This window comes from Zalophus californianus, chromosome X, assembly GCF_009762305.2.
Source record: "Zalophus californianus isolate mZalCal1 chromosome X, mZalCal1.pri.v2, whole genome shotgun sequence".
Taxonomy (NCBI): domain Eukaryota; kingdom Metazoa; phylum Chordata; class Mammalia; order Carnivora; family Otariidae; genus Zalophus; species Zalophus californianus.
The window spans coordinates 99,905,031-99,921,677 of NC_045612.1; the positions used below are offsets into that span (position 1 = coordinate 99,905,031).

The following is a 16,647-nucleotide window of genomic DNA, read 5'->3' on the forward strand; positions in this document are numbered from 1 at the left end:
AGAAGAATGTGACAGCTAGTAAACTAAGAATCTATGAAAATCTTTCAAAAGTTTTGTGGGGTTGAGGAAAAATGGAAGTTCAGAGTCTTCCTAGTAAAGGAACCTAACTAGCACCCTAAACTTTCTGTTGCTATTCCAAAAGGCTATCCTCAATAAGGACTAAAGCCCAACTTCCAATTGTAAGGTCATTCCCATTTGATAGAAGCAATATTCCATCAGCATAATTGCCTAAGAGAAGCAAAATAAATCTCTTAGGTGAATAATATCAAATAGAGCTTCAAAGTTTAAGTGCACTTTTTATACATACTATCCTATACTCAATAGAAAGTAGTAAGACATAGGAAAAGATACAACTTAAGGAAAAATTAAGAGAGAAAAATGACAATCGTAGATAATCTACAATATAGTCCAATAATGGAGATATTAGACAAAGACTAAAATTACTAACATTAATGACATGTTGGAAAATTTTAGCGTAAAACTGAAACTCTTTTTAAAAAATTGATAGCCTAGAAGGGCAACTGGGTGGCTCAGTTGGTTAAGCACCAGACTCTTGGTTTCAGCTCAGGTCATGATCTCATGGGTCATAAGATGGAGCCCTCTGTTGGACTCTGCAATCAGTGAGGAGTCTGCTTGAGATTCTCTCCCTCTGCCTGTCCCCCAACTCTCTCTCATTCTCTCAAAATAAATAAAATCTTTAAAAAATTGATCCTCTAGAACTGAAATATATAATAAATAATCAGAAGTACTCAGTGAATGGGTTTAATACCTGGTTCAGTAGCTTATGAGAAAAATCCATGGCCTGGAATGTAAACCAGAAGAGAATGTCCAAAATCAATTGTTTATTGAAAAATGGGATATATACAGGGAAATCAATGTAGGGGATATTTGAGACATGGTGAAGAGGTATAACAAATGTATATTTAGAGTTCCAGGAGAATAGAGAGAAAGATGGCATAGCAACATTTGAGAAAAAGGCAGAAATTTCCAAAGCTGGAGAACATTACTGACACAGATTCAAGAAATGTTACACAGTACAAGAAGGATAAGTAGAAAGAAAGCCACACCTAAGCATATAGTATTAAAACTGCTGAAACCAAACATAAAGATGAATATCTTAATATCAGCAGAGAACAAAACATTGATGAAAGAAAAACTAAACAAATGGAGAGACATTGTGTATATTAACTAGAAGATTCAAAATAATAAAAATGTCAGTTATCCACAAATTGCTGATAGGTTTAAAGTGATTCCTATAAAAATACCACATATTTTTGGAGATATAGATAAGATTATTCTTAAATTTTTATGGAAAGTTAAATATACAAATTTTAAAAAAGAAGAAAAATGTTGGATGTTTACTCTTCCTTTTTGGAATATACATATATGTCTACTCTGTAATTACAGTAAATAAGATTATGGTATTAGCAGAGGGATATATACATAGATCAATGGATAAGATTAGAGAAGCTTGGCATATGTACATACAAGGATGGACAACTGATTAATAACCTCAAATGACATGGTAATGTTGTCTCAGAATGCCTTCATTCCTCCAATTTTCTGGATAACCATTTTATAACTCTTCTCTTCAAACCTCCATCACTTCTCCTAACTTGACCTAGAGGTGATGATGTTGCTTTCCATATGACAAAATGGATGGAATCTACTGATAATTGCTGTGGTCTCCCATTACTCCATCTACCAACTAAACTGCTCTTGTGCATATAAACTCTGTCTTGCTTCTTGTTATATTGAATGAACTTTCCATGAACCTATCTAAGTTCAAAAAATTTTTTATGCAGTATATGTACCCACTTTCTCATACTCAAGAATTTCACTGCACAATGTCTCCTGCATCATTTTTACCTATTGGATCATTTTCAGTATTATATGTGTTCTAATTTTTCCCATTACAAAAATGACCTCACTTTCCATTTAACTACCTTGAAATTCCTCTGCTCAACTTGGCAGAAAAATTACTTAAGGATTTGTAGTCATTGCATCCTACCTTTCCAAATTTCTAATGAACCTACTTCAATCAGGCATCTGGCCCCACTGTTCCACCAAGGTTTTTATGAAGGTTATCCGTGCATTTTTAAGGCTAATTACTAAACCTCTGTCTTCATCTTATTTTGATACAGATGGTCAGTCCTTCCCAAATTAAATGCTTTTTCACTTTGTTTCTATGACAGTATACTCTCTTGATTTTTCTCCTAAATTATTGGCTGCTTTCAATTTCATGTCCTGGTTCTTCCCTATTCTATGTCTTGACTTCAGAATGTCTCAGATTTTTTTGTATCTCCTCTTTACTCTGTGTGTACTGACTGGTAAATTCACTATTCTTACGGTTTTAATATCTATATGCTGATAATTCCAAAGTGTCCAGAAAGACCTTTTCCTTGAACTTCAGATTTGAATTACTAGTGATTTAGATATATAGAAAGCATTTCAAATTCAATATATCTGCACTGGATTATTCTATTTTCAAGTTGGTTAAGCTTGGAACTATAATGCATGAAATCTGTTTCTCTGTGACTTCAAGTTAGAGTTGTCCAAAAGATGAACTTGTACAAAATTAAGGAGGGTATTACTCCCTGAAGATCATCATGGCTAAATATGGTGATAGATGGATAAAGAATTTCCCCGTAATTTGCATCTTGTCCTTGTTCTTCTCTCCTCCATGTCTATCTCTTCTTTTTCACTGCTTGACCTTGAACTATGGTCTGGTAGATCATCTTTGTTGTTACGGATCTAATCTCCTCTTACTCATTTTACCCTTATAAGAAACATCAGTGGGCCTCCTTTGCCCTTGTGTTCCAGTTAGTTTCAATCAGTTAATTGCCCTGGCAGAAAATTGGAGAACAGTAAGAAAATTAATTTATGATACTTATTCATCTGGCTCCCACTCTTTTGGGCTGTCAATGGCTATGTTCCTCTGAAGAAGGTAACAGCTGATTTTGTTTGAAATCCTATATGTGTAGCTACAGTCTCAACCACAGCTCTTTCTGGCAAGCACTAAGTTTTCTTTTCCCTTTCATTTCTAGGGTGGATATGTTTTTTCCTAGTGTTTTTACTACCATGATTCTTCAGTTTGCAGTGACCCATAACTTCCCTTGTCCAAGTCTGTTCCTTAAACTCTCCACTGTTTCCCCATTTGAATGTGACATCACTTTCCTATTGACATCTAGATTAATATATACTGGATGTTTTTCATATTAAAGATGACACTTATACCCTTTGAATCATGATATAATAGGAAGAGCTGTATGAATTATACCTTATTAATGTGGAATGCATTTAACTTCATTTTCACAACTGTCCTGGAAAACATTCATGTAAAGATATTCATGATTTTTAAATTGCACCTTTACAAGTCACAGTCATTTTCTTTTGTTATTGATTTTCTCTGCTGATTTTCCTTTAGTAAAGTAAAAATAAATAAGTACATAATGAACATGATACTCTTGCAAATAAGTAGTCTGGAGATCTTAATTCTAGTCACAACTCTGCCATTATTAGCTCTATGGCCTAAAGTAATTTAATCACTTTGGAGCTCTTTATTTTCTGTAATCTGTAAAAGATTTAAACTAGTTGATCTTTAGGGCCTCCCTACTCTAACATTTATGATTCTAATCTAAATGATTTTCACATTTAATAGTCTGAGATGATTAATTGTTTACCATAAATGGATAATGGTTAAACAAACCTTCAATAGAATTGCACTATATATTAGCAAAAACTATGTTAGCAGCATCCCCAAACATTTTAGCTTAAAAAGATCATAACAGCTGAAAAGAAAACGAGGTACTAAGATCATATCCTCTCAATTATAAAACACACCAATCCTTAACTGACCTCTTGCTCCCTAGCTAATAATACCATTTTAAAATTGTCTTTATTCTTTCTATGTAAAATGCATTTTTATATAAAAGAACAATAAAGTATTTACTAGATAAGAGTTTTGAAATATCGAAATAAATGTGGGAGGGAATTAAAATGAAATATAATCCTAGTACTTAGGGATAATTAGTAAAAATTTAACTTAAATCTTTCCAAAAATTTCTTTTATTTATATAAAATATTCATTATTTATAAAACAAATTGTAACATTTTACTATTAATATTTATTTTTAATTAATTCAGACATACAGAAAATATCCTGATAGCATGTCAAGCACCTACCACAGAGATTTAAGAATTGTTAATATTTACCATATTGAGAATGACATCAGCAAAATTGTACAATAAGAATTTTATTTTTTTTATTATGTTATGTTAGTCACCATACAGTACATCATTCGTTTTTGATGTACTGTTCCATGATTCATTGTTTGCATATAACACCGAGTGCTCCATGCAATACATGCCCTCCTTAATGTCCATCACTGGGCTAACCCATCCCCTCACCTCTTCCCCTCTAAAACCCTCAGTTTGTTTCTCAGAGTCCATAGTCTTTCATGATATGTCTCCCCCTCCGACTTCCCCCTTCATTTTTCCCTTCCTTCTAATGACCTCCATGCTATTCCTTATGTTCCACAAATAAGTGAAACCATATGATAATTGACTTTCTCTGCTTGACATATTTCACTTAGCATAATCTCCTCCAGTCCCATCCATGTTGATGTGAAAGCTGGATATTCATCCTTTCTGATGGCTGAGCAATATTCCATTGTATATATGGACCACATCTTCTTTATCCATTCATCTGTTGAAGGGCATCTTGGCTCTTTCCACAGTTTGGCTATTGCAGACATAACTATGAACATTGGGGTGCATATGGCCCTTCTTTTCACTACATCTGTGTCTTTGGGGTAAATACCCAGTAGTGCAGTTGCTGGGCCATAGGGTAGCTCTATTTTTGAGGAACCTCCACACTGTTCTCCAAAGTGGCTCTACCAACTTGCATTCCACCAACAGCATAAGAGGGTTCCCCTTTCTCCACAACCTTTCTAACATTTGTTGTGTTTTACCTTGTCAATTTTTGCCATTCTAACTGGTGTAAGGTGGTATCTCAATGTGGTTTTGATTTGAATTTCCCTGATGGCTAATGATGATGAACATTTTTTCATGGGTCTGTTAGCCATTTGTATGTCTTCTTTTGAGAAGTGTCTGTTCATGTCTTCTGCCCATTTTTTGACTGGATTATTTGTTTTTTGGGTGTTGAGTTTGAGAAGTTCTTTATACATCTTGGATATCAGTCCTTTGTCTGTAGTGTCATTTGTAAAAATCTCCCATTCCGTGGGTTGCCTCTTTGTTTTATTGACTGTTTCCTTTGCTGTGTGGAAGCTTTTTATCTTGATGAAGTCCCAAAAGTTCATTTTTGCTTTTGTTTCACTAGCCTTTGGGGGGCGTGTCTTGAAAGAAGTTGCTGTGGCCAATATCGAAGAGGTTATTGCCTTTGTTCTCCTCTAGAATTTTGATGGATTCCTGTCTCACATGGAGGTCTTTCATCCACTTTGAGTTTATCTTTGTGTATGGTGTAAGAGAATGGTCGAGTTTCATTCTTCTGCATGTGGCTATCCAATTTTCGCAGCACCATTTATTGAAGAGACTGTCTTTTTTCCATTGTATTTTTTTTTCCTGCTTTGTTGAAGATTATTTGACCATAGAGTTGAGCATCAATATCCGGGCTCTCTATTCTGTTCCATTGGTCTGTGTGTCTGTTTTTGTGCCAGTACCATGCTGTCTTGGTGATCACAGCTTTGTAATATAGCTTGAAATTGGGCAACGTTATGCCCCCAGCTTTGTTTTTCTTTTGCAACATTTCCTTAGTGATTCGGGGTCTTTTCTGATTCCATACAAATTTTAGGATTGTTTCTTCCAGCATTTTGAAAAATGTCCTTGGAATTTTGATCGGGATGGCATTGAAGGTATAGATTGCTCTGGGCAGCATAGACTTTTAACAATGTTTACTTTCCAATCCATGAGCATGGAATGTTTTTCCATCTTTTTGTGTCTTCTTCAATTTCTTTCATGAGTATTCTGTAGTTCCTAGAATATAGAACCTTTACCTCTTTGGTTAGGTTTATTCTGAGGTATCTTATAGTTTTTGTTGCTATTGTAAATGGAATCAATTCTTCAATTTTTCTTTCTGTAGTTGCACTGTTAGTTTATAAGAAAGTAACTGATTTCTGTGCATTGATTTTGTATCCTGCCACATTACTGAATTACTGTATGAATTCTAGTAATTTGGGGTTGGAGTCTTTTGAGTTTTCCACATAAAGTATCATGTTATCTGCAGAGAGAGAGTTTGACTTCTTTGCCAATTTGAATACCTTTTATTTATGTTTGTTGTCTGATTGCTGTTGCTAGGATTTTTAGTACTATGTTGAACAATAGTGGTGAGAGTGGGCATCCTTGTTGTGTTCCTGATCTTAAGGGAAAGGCTCTAAGCTTTTCCCCATTGAGAATGATATTTGCTGTGGGTTTTTCATAGATGGATTTTATGAAATTGAGGAATGTGCTTTCTATCCCTATACTCTGAAGAGTTTTAATCAGGAAAGGATGCTGTATTTTGTCAAATGCTTTTTTACATCAATTGAGAGGATCATATGGTTCTTCTCTCTCTTCTTATTAATGTGTTCTATGACATTGATTGATTTGTGAATGTTGAACCACCCTTGCATCCCAGGGATAAATCCCACTTGGTCTTGGTGGATGATCCTTTTAATGTACTGTTGGATCCTATTAGCTGATTTTCTTGAGAATTTTGGAATCCATATTCATCAGAGATATCGGTCTGAAATTCTCCTTTTTGATGGGGTCTTTGCCTGGTTGTGGGATTAAGGTAATCCTGGCCTCATAGAATGAGTCTGGAAGCTCTCCTTCTGTTTCTATTTTTTGAAACAGCTTCAGGAGAATAGGTATTATTTCTTCTTTGAATGTTTGGTAGAATTGCCCAGGAAATCCATCAGGCCCTGGACTCTTGTTTTTTGGGAGGTTTTTGATCACTGCTTCAATCTCGTTACTGGTTATTGGCCTATTCCGGTTGTCAAATTCTTCCTGTTTCAGTCTTGGTAGTTTATAGGTTTCCAGGAAGGCATCCATTTCTTCCAGGTTGCTCAATTTATTGGCATATAGTTGGTGATAATATTTTCTAATAGTTTTTTCTATTTACTTTGCATTAGTTGTGCTCTCTCTCATTTCATTCATAATTTTATTAATTGGGTCCTTTCTCTTTTCTTTTGGATAAGTCTGGCCAGTGGTTTATCAATCTTACTAATTCTCTCACAGAACCACCTTCTAGTTTCGTTGATTTGCTCTATTATGTTTCTGGTTTCTAATTCATTGATCTCTGCTCTAATCTTAATTATTTCTCTTCTGATGCATGGCTTAAGCATCATTTGTTGTTTTTTCTTTAGTTCTTTAAGGTGTAAAGATAGTTGCTGAATTTGGGATTTTTCTGTTTTGTTTTTTTTTTTTTTTTTTTTTTTTTGAGTGAGATTGGGATGGCTATGTATTTCCACCTTAGGACTGCCTTTGCAGTATCCCATAGGTTTTAGACCTATGTGTTTTTGTTCTCATTGGTTTCCATGAAATGTTTAAGTTCTTCTTTGATTTCCTGGTTGACCCAAACATTCTTGAGCAGAGTGGTCTTTAGCTTCCAAGTGTTTGAATTTCTTCCAAAATTTTCTTGTGACTGAGTTCCAGTTTTAAGGCGTTATGGTCTGAGAATATGCAGGGAATAATCTCAGTCTTTTGGTATCAGTTGAGACCTGATTTATGACCCAGTATGTGGTCTCTTTTGGAGAAAGTTCCATGTGTGCTCGAGAAGAATGAGTATTCTGTTGTTTTAGAGTGGAATGATCTGTATATATCCATGAGGTCCATCTGGTGCAGTGTGTCATTCAAAGCTCTTGTTTCTTTGTTGATTTTCTGCTTAGATGATCTGTCTATTGCTGAAAGTGGAGTAGTGAGGTCTCCTACAATTAATGTATTATTATCAATATGACTATTTTAGTTAACAGTTGGCTTATGTAGTTGGCTGCTCCCATGTTGGGAGCATAGGTATTTACAATTGTTAGATCTTCTTGTTGGATAGACCCTTTAAGAATGATATAGCATCCTTCTGTGTCTCTAACTACAGTCTTTAGCTTAAAATCTAATTTGTCTGATATGAGAATTGCTATCCCACCTTTCTTTTGGGTTCCCTTGGCATGGAAGATGGATCTCCATCCCTTCACTTTCAGTCTGGATCTATCTTTAGGTTCAAAATGAGTCTCTTGTAGACAGCATGTGGATGGGTCCTGTCTTTTTATCCAATCTGCAACCCTGTGCCATTTTATGGGAGAATTTATGCTGTTCATGTTGAGAGTGATTATTGAAAGATATGAATTTATTGTCATCATATTCCGTGATGTCCTTGTTTCTATAAATTGTCTCTGTAAATTTCTGTTGTATATCACTCTTGGGGTCTTTCTCCTTTTATAGAAACCCCCTTAATATTTCTGGCAGGGCCGGCTTAGTGGTCACATATTCTTTCAGTTTCTGCCAGTCTTGGAAGCTCTGCATCTCTCCATCCATTCTAAATGACAGCCTTGCCAGATAAAGTATTCTTGGCTGCATGTCCTTCTCATTTAGCACCCTGACTATGTCTTGCCAGGCCTTTGTACCTTGCCAGATCTCTGTGGATAGGTCTGACATTATTCTGATGTTCCTCCCTCTGTACATAAGGAATCTCTTTCCCCTAACTGCCCTTAAGATGTTTTCCTTGGTTCTAAGATTTGTGAGTTTTACTATTACATGCTGGGGCGTTGATCTCTTCTCCTTGATCTTGGGAGGGGTCCTCTCTGCCTCTAGGACACGAATGTTTGTTTCATTCCCCCGATTAGGGAAGTTCTCAGCTACAGTTTGGTCAAATATATCTTCTAGTCCTCTCTCTCTCTCCACCCCCTCAGGGATCCCAATAATTCTTACACTGGAACGTTTCATGGCATCACTTATTTCTCTACTTCTGTTTTCATGGATTTTAAGCTGTTTCTCCCAGACCTCCTCATTTTCCTTCTTTTCTATCAGTTCGTCTTCTAGATCACTAATTCATTCTTCTGCCTCATTTACCCTAGCTGTTAGAGTATCTAGATTACATTGTATCTCACTGATAGCATTTTTAAGTTCTGCCAGTTCAGCTCTCATTTCTGCCCTTAGAGATTCTGTTGCCATTAATCGATTTCTCTATTATAGCTGTTGTCTTCATAACTGCTACCCTGAAGTCTATTTCCGTCATCTTTCTTATATTGATATCCATTAGGTCTGTGAGAGAGGCCATTGTCTCTGGGTCTTTTCTTTGTTGGGAGTTCCTCCTCCTAGTCAGTCTGTTGAGTTGTGGTTGAGGGGATGTATAGTTGAAAATATCAACCACAATTCAGGCAAGGTGCACCCTGGGAAAGTTTGGAGCAATTGGAAGTCAGCACCAAAAAACCCAGCCAAAATGAAACCCAAGAATAAGATTTATAAAGTACAAAAATAAAAACAAACAAACAATACCCACACACAGACACAAAAACCCAAAACCGACAAAAAAACAAACAAAAAAAAGGGGGAGGTGCAGGGAAGGTGGCTCTAATTCCTCTATGTTGGCAAGGTACAGTGTTTGAGCTCTTCCTGGGTGTATTTTGTTCTCTTTGTTAGAAAACAGTACTTCCCAGAGATACAGGGTTATTAAAACTGGTATATATATAAAGGTAGTATTGAGTAGGGAAAAAAGGACTACATTGAAGCTTATATCTATATATAAAAAAGAAAAAGAGAAAAAAAGCATATGTGTGAAAAAGTTCAAGTTAAAAAGTTACTATGGAGTATATTGTATTAAACATCTGGTTTAAATGATAAGTAGGAAAAAAAAAACAGAAGAGACATGAGAAAGAATTAAAAACAAGAGAGACAAAAGTTGTATCTAAGAGAAACACAGGCCATGAGGCAACACCAGGAGCTTAATATACTAATTTTCCCCTGGTGTTGGCGTTTTACAATTTTATGGGGACCCTGCGGTTGTTGTCCTCTTATTCTTCCAGCTTGTCCTCTGGGGGAGGGGCTTGCTGCCCAGGCCACAGCGGTAGCAGTGGCTGGCCTGGGGTCTGTGGGCACAGTTTTAAGCTGGGTTCTCTCTGGCACAGGTGTAGGTGCAGGCAGCGGTTGGCGGCTCTGTGGGCCCCTGGTCCCAGTGTTTGCCCCTTAAGCCCCTGTGTTCTGTTTGATCACTGTTATCATTCCCTTCCATCCCTTGGCCACTGCTCCCCAAGCTATTGCTAGTCCCCAGGCGCAGGATGCTTTTGCACTGGGGTATTACTTTCCAAAGGCTGGCTTCTGGTGATCCCCTCCCCCTTCTGTTTATCCTCTGGCATCTGTCTAAGCAATCCCAACTCTGTCTTTCCTACCTCTCGACTGATGATCCTCTGCCCTTGTAGAGATCCAGACGTATAATCTTATATCTCAGGCTGACTTTGTTGGTGTTCAGAGTGGCTTGGTAGATATCTAGCTAAATTCAGGGGACTGGTTGAAACGGAGTCCCACACTCCTCTGCCATCTTGCTTCCTATCCAATAAGAGTTTTCTACCATCTTTTGTATCAAAGAACACTAATTAGTTAATTGATTAATTAATTAATTTTTTAAAGATTTTATTTATTTATTTGAGAGAGAGAGAGCACAAGCTGGCAGAGAAGCAGGAGAGAGAGAAGCAGTCTCCCTGCTGAGCAGGAAGCCTGATGCGGAGCTCAATCCCAGGACCCCGGGATCATGACCTGACCTGAAGGCAGACACTTAACTGATTGAGTCACCAAGGCGCCCCAAAGAACACTAATTTAGGTAGCCACCCATGGACAAGAGTACTTTTGTGGAAGCTGAGAGTCCAGAGAAGAACTTTCAGCACAGCATTGGAGCAAAAAATCTGAGATTAAATGCACTGAAAAGGATAAGGGAAGTAGTTTTATTTTATCCACGTTACTGCTCCCCCAAGAAGGCACAACTCAATGCCATGGGAGACCCTCCTGGCCTGGTAATTTCTCCCATAGGGGAAAGTGAAAATCTGAGAGTGAATGCCTGGCTTCCCCAGCTATGTTGGATGCTTCCAGTGAGGCCCACTCTGTCTCAACCTACCCATAATACTGAGGCAAACCGAATGACTGATGTGCAGAGAGGGGCCAGGAAAATAGGCAGGGCTTAGAAATTATCAAAGTGACATAGATCCTATAAACTGCTTTTGCAGACTCCATTGGAAAGCCCACCCATGGGCCACTGGGGATGCCTCACCTGTGGACCACTCCAACTGGCCCATGAACACACCCATCACTTTCTAGGTATCTCCCATACCTGTCCCACACTATGGCTGGCTTCCTGTGCATGCCCCTGAGGACAGTGAGTATGAGCCCTTGCAGATGGCTGGTGAATATGTGCTGAAAACCAACCCAACTCTGTGGGACTGAAAGAAATTACATAAATTTGAACATTCAGCACCATCCCAGAGAAAGCAAACAGGAAGTTGTTGAAACTTGGTCTGGCTTTGCAGGATCAATTTATCTCCCCTCCCCCCAAAAAGAGAATTCAAAACGGCTGTTTTAAGGAAGCTCAGTAAGCTACAAGAAAACACAGAAAGACAATATATTGAAATCAGGAAAACAGCACATGAAAGAAAATGAGAGAGATAGATGATAAAAAAAAGGACAAACCATAAAATCTGGAACTGAAGAATTCAGTGAATGAAATGAAAAATGCAATAGAGAGCATTGACAACAGACTTGATCAAACAGAAGTAAGAATCTGTAGGATTGAAATAGGTCATTTGAAATTATCCAGAGGAGAACAAAGGATATAAAAGAGTGAATAAAACATACCCAAAATATGAGAATCAATCAAATGAAATAACTTACACATTGTTAAAATTCTAGGAGGAGAGAGGGAGAAAGGGATAGAAAGCTTATTTAAAGAAATAAATGCTAAGAACTTCCCAAATCTAGGGAGAGGTTTAGATATCCAAGTTTATGAAGCTATAATCTCTCACCAGATTTTTAACTCAAAACAATCTTGTTCAAGACACATTATAATAAAACTGTATAAAATAGAAGAAATTTATTTTTTTAAACATTTATTTGAGCAAGAGAGAGACAATGAACAGATGGGAGGGGCAGAGGGAGAGAGAGAAGCAGTCACCCCACTGAGCAGGAAGCCTGATATACAGATGTAGGGCTCTATCCCAGGACCCTGAGATCATGACCTGAGCTGAAGGCAGATGCTTAACTGATTGAGCCACCCTGAAGTGGGTGGCTGAAGACAAAGAATTTTAAAAGCAACAAGAGAAAAAAAAAAAATTCCTCACATCTGAGGAAACTCCCATAAGGCTATGAGCAGATTTCTCAGCAGAAATCTTGCAGGCCAAAAGAGAATGGGAAGATATATTCAAAGTGCTGAAAGAAAAAAAAAAAACCCTGCAAGCCAAGAAATCTTTCCCTAGTAAAGAGGTTTTTCAGAAATGAAGAGGAGAAAGACCTTCCCACAAAAGAAACATTGAGGGAGTTCATTACCAGTAGATATGTCTTACAAGAAGTGTTGAAAGGAGTTCTACAAGTTAATGAAAAAATGCTAATCAATAACATGAAAACATATGAAAATATGAAATACTTGGATAAAGATAAGCCTATAGTCAAATTTAGAATACTCTAATACTATAATATGTTGATATGTTAGTCACTTTAGTATAAAGGTTAAAGGACAAAAGTATTTAAAGGCAACTATAGCTACATTAACTTGTTAATGGATAAACAATATAAAAATATGTAAATTGTAACATCAAAAGTATAATGGGGTGAGGAATAAAAGGGAAGTTTCTATATGTAATTGAAATTAAGTTCTAGCAGCTTAAAATATACTTTTATAAGATGTTTTATATAATCCCCATTATAGCAATAAAACATAAACCTACAGCTGATCCACAAAAGATAAAGACAAGAGAATCAAATTTTTTTATTGTATCTGTAGGAGGTGATGGATGCTAACTAAACTTATTGCAGTAATCATTTCATAATATTTTGAAGTGAGACATTTATGCTGTACACCTTATACAGTGATGTATGTCAAATTTATTTCAATAAAACCAGAAAAAAAGACATGGGAACCACAGCATACCACTATAAAAAATCATTAATTCACAAAGGAAGCCAACAAGAGAGGAAGAAAGGAGAAAAGGAAATACAGTCCAGCTATAAAAAAATTAATTAGATGGAATTAGTAAGTCCTTTTCTATCAATAATTATTTTAAATGTAAATAGATTAAATTCTCCAATCAAAAGACATAGTGTGGCTGAATGGATACCCATGCAAAAGGATGAACTGAATAACTATATCCCATCAATATCAAAAACTAACTCTAAATAGCTGAAGGACTTAAATGTAGGACCTGGAAAGATAAAACTCGTAGAAGAAAATAAGGAAAAACTTAACATCAGTCTTGGCAATGATTTTTTTGAATGTGACCCCAAAAGCCCAGGCAATAGAAGCAAACATAAATAAGTGGGTCTACATCAAACTAAAAAGCTTCTTCACAGGAAATGAAACAATCAACAAAGTGGGAAGGTAACTTATGTAATGGCAAAAAATACTTGAAAACTATATATCTTATAAGTGGTTAATATTGAAAACATATAAGGACTTTATACAACTCAATAGCAAACATAAATAAATAATCCAATTAAAAATGAATAAAATGCCCAAATAGACATTTTTCCTAAGAAGACATAGAAATGGCCAATGGGTACATGAAAAGATGCTGAACATCAGTAATTATCAAGGAAAATGTTATGATTTCTTTTATTAAAAAGAGAAGAGATAACAAGTGTTAGCAAAGTTGTAGAGAAAAGGGAACACTTATACAATGTTGGTGGGATGTAATTACTGTAGACATTATGGAAAACTGTGGAATTTCCTCAAAAAATTAAAAATAGAACTACCATATGATCCAGCAATTCCACTTCTGGGTATAAATTCAATGGAAATGAAATCTGGAATTTGAAAAGATAATCTGCGTTCCCATGGTCATTGCAACATTATTCACAATAGCAGTGATATGGAAACAACCCAAATGTCCATCTTTGGCTAAATGGATAAAGAAATAAAGAAAATGTGACCACACACACACACACACACACACACACACACACACTACAATATTATTCAACCTTAAAACAGAAGGAAATCCTGTTGGGCGCCTGGGTGGCTTGGTGGTTAAGCGTCTGCTTTCGGCTTGGGTCATGATCCCAGGGTCCTGGGATCGAGCCCCACAGGACCTGCTCCGCGGGAAGCCTGCTTCTACCTCTCTCACTCCCCCTGCTTGTGTTCCCTCTCTCGCTGTGTCTCTCTCTGTCAAATAAATAAATAAATAAATAAATAAATAAATAAATAAATAAAATCTTAAAAAAAAAAAAGAAATCCTGTTAACTGTGAAAATATGGGTGAACTTGGAGGACATTATGCTAAGTGAAAAAGCCAGACAGAGAAAAATAAGTCAGATTGGAGAAAGATACATCATGCTAACAGTAATCAAAAAGAACCTGAAGAAGCTATATTAATCTTAGACAAAGCAGACTTCTGAGGATGAAAAGTTATCAGGGATAAAAAGGAGCATTGCATAATGATAAAATCATCACTTCCCCAAGAAGATGTAATAATCTTTCATGTGCATACAACTAACAAAAGAACATCAAAGTACATGTTGCAAAAACTATAGAATTGTAAGGGAAAAAGATGAATCCACTATTATAGTTGGAGACTTTAACACACTTCTATCAGTAATTGACAAATTCAATTGGCACAAAATCAGTAACATAAACTGAATAGTATCATTGACCACTTGGATCTAATGTACATGTATAGAATACTTCATAAAACACTAACAGAATACACATTCTTCTGAAGCTCACCTACAACATTCACCAAGATAGAGTATATTCTGGATCATAAAACAACCACAACTTAACTAATTTAAAAGAATACATATCATACAACATATGCTATCATACCACAATGAAGTTAAACTAGAAATCAATAACAGAAGGATAGCCAGAAACTCCAACATACTTGAAGATTAAACAACACATTTTTAATTAAGCTTTTTATTTTAATTCCAGTATGGTTAACATACAGTGTTATATTAGTTTCAGGTGTACGATAGTGATTCATCAATTCTGTACGTTACTCATTGCTTATCATGATTAGTACACTCTTAATCCTCATCACTTATTTCACCCATCCCCCCACCAAACTCCCCTGTGGTAACCCTCTGTTTATTCTCTATAGTTAAGAGTCTGGTTTTTGGTTTGTTTCTTCCCCTTAAACAACACACTTTTAAATTACACATGGATCAGAAAAGAATCCTCAAGAAAAATTAAAAATATTTTGAACTAAAGGAAAATAAAAACACAATTTATCAAGTTTTGTGGGGTACAATGAAAACAGTGCTAGGGGAATTTTACAGAATTGAATGCATACATTAGAATTGAAGAAAGATCTAAAATGAATAATCTAAGCTTCTACTTTAGGAAACTAGAAGTAACAATAAATTTCACCACAAGAAGAAAAATTAAAAAAAAATAAGATTTAGAGCAGAAATCAATGAAATTGAAAATAGGAAATCAGTACTTTAATTTTGCTAGTAGTACAGATCTTAAAAACTCTCACCACACACACTCAAAATATATGAAGTAATGGATACGTTAATTATCTTGATTGTGGTAATCATTTCATAAGGTATACATATATCAAAACATCAGGTTGTACACAGTAAGTCAATCAAACCATTAGCTTACTCTTTGAAGAGATCGATAAAATTGATAAAACTCTACCCAGGTTAAGTAAGAAAAAAAGCAATAAGACATAGATTACTAGCATCAGAAATCAAAGAGGGGACCATCACTACTAATCTAATGGACAGTAAATGAGTAAAAAATATTATGAACCATTCTATGACCATAAATTTGATAACCTAGATTTTGTCAAATCACAAAAAAATCAATCATAAAATTGATAACCAATTTCTTAAAAAATACAATTTACCAAAAATCACAAAGGAGAAATAGTCTGAAGAGGACTGTTTTTTCAAAGACATTCGATCAGTAATTAATAACCTTCTCAAATAGAAAGCACTACAGAGCAGTTCATAAAACAATGGAATATATATTCCTAGTCTGATAATCCTCAAATCCCTGCCATATCTGAGACTGGTTTGATGATTGCTTCATCTTTTCCAATTGTATTTTTGTCTTTTACTATGATTTTTAATTTTTCTTGAATGCCAGATATGATGTATTGAATAAAAAAGAATTGAAGAAAATAGTCTTTTAGTGTTAGGTTTTAGATTTTTCTGGCTAGGCATTAGACTGTACCTGTAGGTGTCAGAAGCTAATATTTCCTCCCGTGGTGGTGTTTTTGCCTTCCCTGTTGTCTTAGGGTTTCCCTAGAAACTTATTCTTTTTTTCCTTAAATAAGTCTGAGATATGCTATTCTTTCGATTTTATTCTCCTATTGTTATTATACAGGACCCCTACTGATGTGGTAAAATGTGGGAGGAGAAGTGTTCTATACTTCTATGATTGGGTCTTAGACTATTGGTAAACCTTTGCTCTGGTTTGTGACCTTCACAAGTGCTTCTCAGGGACTACCAC

At 35.8% G+C, this 16,647-nt stretch overlaps 1 pseudogene; it reads left to right on the plus strand.

Moving 5' to 3' along the window:
* Positions 1 to 16,647, plus strand: part of LOC113930347 — a 106,245-nt pseudogene that overhangs the window by 69,636 nt on the left and 19,962 nt on the right.